Below are 2,759 nucleotides of genomic sequence, written 5' to 3' on the forward strand. Positions count from 1 at the left end.
AACTGCACGTATATTAAAAATGATTTCATTAGCAGTTTCAATGAAATTAGCTAGTCCCCTGTTTTCACATATTTATCACTGTCTTGAATTTATTAAAGGTACTGTGATTCCAAGTGACTATTATAATAATTTACTGAGTAAATTGAACAAATCAAATTAAATTATGGACAAATTAAGTTAGTAACAGAACAACTTGATGATTGCTAGATCACTTTATGTTTGATTGTCACTTTCTTTTTCTTCGATCCGCAATGATTTTATTTTTCTATCACGTACTCATGTGTTTTATTGCTTCCAGCTTTCACTAACTAGGTACTTTTATAAAATGTAGAAATGGCCTTATCTTCTGGGAAAATTGCTTGTATTCTTTGTTTTCTTTTTCAGGGCCCCACTGGAATCTTGACAATCACGTTCAGACTCAGTTGGCTAAGTTCAAATTTAGCCACAAGTCACACACGGAGGGAAGGTGAGGAAATTAATATCATTAACACAGACTCGGAAGTAAATGATGATAGAAAGAATTAAATAATGTTTTCAAGTGAACATATAACACAACTCCCCCATACAGAGACTGCTGTATATCTTTTGTACAGAAATGTTACTTTTTTCCTAAATGTTTGACGCACAACGTCTATAAATCCACCTATTATGAGCTGATTTGCGCCCCCTGCACCTCCGCCAAATTCATATGCTGCAACCCTAACTCCTAGTATCTCAGAATGTAACCACAATTGTACATAAAGGTCTTTAAAGAGGTAATTAAGTTAAAATGAGGCCTTTAGGGCACACCCTAATCCAATATGACTGGTAGTGTTATAAGAAGAGAAAATTCGAATGCAGACCAAGGGACAATAGTCATCTGCAAGACAAGGAGGGAGGCCTCAGAAGAAACCAAATCCACTGACACCTTGATTTTGGACTCCAGAATGGTGAGGAAATAAATTTCTGTTGTTTAAGCAAACAAATCTGTAGTGTTTTGTTATGGCAGACCTAGAAATCTAATACATCACCTTATAGCAGAAGGCCATTTTAAGTTTTCTGCTATATGATCATTTAGTCCCAAGAGTTTTACTACATTAGGCAAAGCTGCAATACATGTACTCATGTTTTTTATGTTATTTGTAGCCCTTTACCAAGTGTTTATCTTTGTTCCTTCAAAGAAATTTGTGTTGGGCCCTGCTGCAAGGATGCAAAGCCACCTCCAACTTTTTCTGATGTGTCCCCTTTTCTTATGTGCCCTCCGCAGTACTGGCGTACTGGCATCTGTAACTACAAGTGAGGACCTGCTGTTCTGCAAGCTGCTCTTTGCTCAGTATTATTTTGATATTGGGTTGTACATCCGTGTTTTAAAGGTACGAACTGTGGGAGATAAATAAGAGATAATACGTGTCAAGTATTCAACAAACCTGGCACATAGCAAGCATTCCATAAATTTGATTACTATTTTTATTATTGCTATATATTCCAAGCCAGTTACCTATAAAATTCCTGAAGCTGATTGCAGTTTAGTATCTTGATTTTCTCTTACCCCAAACTATTTTTGAGCTTAGGTATTATAACCTATTCCTAGAGTATCAAAATTAGGATCTGCTACAAATTAATCTCCCAAAGATAAACACATTTTACATTTTTTGTTACCAAGCCCAGTTATGCTTCAAACACAGATTTTGAACTGCCACTTGGGAACCTATTTTCTTATGTTTTGCAAACAGTTTTCCCATTATTTTTAACGTGTATCACAATTTATTTTATGTGTGGTATGAGTATAGTTAGGTTCAGGTAACTGACCAGGGATAAATACATTGCAGCATGACTTGACTAGCTACCCTGCCATTTTCCCATATTCACTACTTCAAATAATCAAATTATTTCTGACTGAATGAATTACCATATTTTCAATAGTTTCCCCTTTTGAGTAATGTTCATTTTGGAAATAATCTGTAATAATAACAGGGTAGAAAGCAATCCATCCTGTTGTTGGCAGTTTGAAAGCTCACAGAGCATTTTGTCCAACTCACTGTGGCTTCTAAATCTGAGCACAGTGGCTTAAAACCAACCAGCCAAAAAACACAATCCTTCCAAATAAAAACAATAACAAAAACAGGCACTTAAAAGTTAATGTTGCTGGATCCCTTTCCTCTGAGGTCTTATTAAAAATACTATAGCTCTCAACTTCCTTGTGAGACCTCTGCAGAGCCTTAGAGATCTAAGGAACAAAGTCAGGAAACCACCGCTGGTCCAGACCATCTGAAAGTTGTTTGGTTTTTTGCTCATCAAGATGAGATTTCTTGCAATTGAACCTCACTCAAAAATTAAACCTATTTCTCTTTCATTGCCAAGTATTACTTGTTACTTTAGTACTATTTCCAAAGATGAACCTTGAAACAGCCTGCCAGAACTCAACAGTGAGAAAATACCAAGAAGGATATGTTTGTACAGAACCAGCAGAAATTGTGTATCATAAAGGGAAAGGTTTGATATCAAACATTGGTGATTGTTTCTGACTCCAACTCCACCTCCACACACACGAATCAGTAGAAGTTTATCTGCCTGAGTTTTAGATTATGTTACTTGAATTTTATTTTTATGTCTTGAGTTCAGGCTCAAGGGGGGAGATCTGTTCAGTCATCTTCTTTCATTTAGGTGGCAGGTAAAGTATTGAGAAGATGCCTGATTTATCAAGGTTCAAAAAAGAAGCCATTGACTGAGCAATTCTTATGTTTCCGATTGATTTACTTTGAAAGCCCCGGACCATCTCA

This window comes from Propithecus coquereli, unplaced genomic scaffold (genome assembly GCF_000956105.1).
Source record: "Propithecus coquereli isolate 6110/MARCELLA unplaced genomic scaffold, Pcoq_1.0 Scaffold46, whole genome shotgun sequence".
Classification (NCBI taxonomy): domain Eukaryota; kingdom Metazoa; phylum Chordata; class Mammalia; order Primates; family Indriidae; genus Propithecus; species Propithecus coquereli.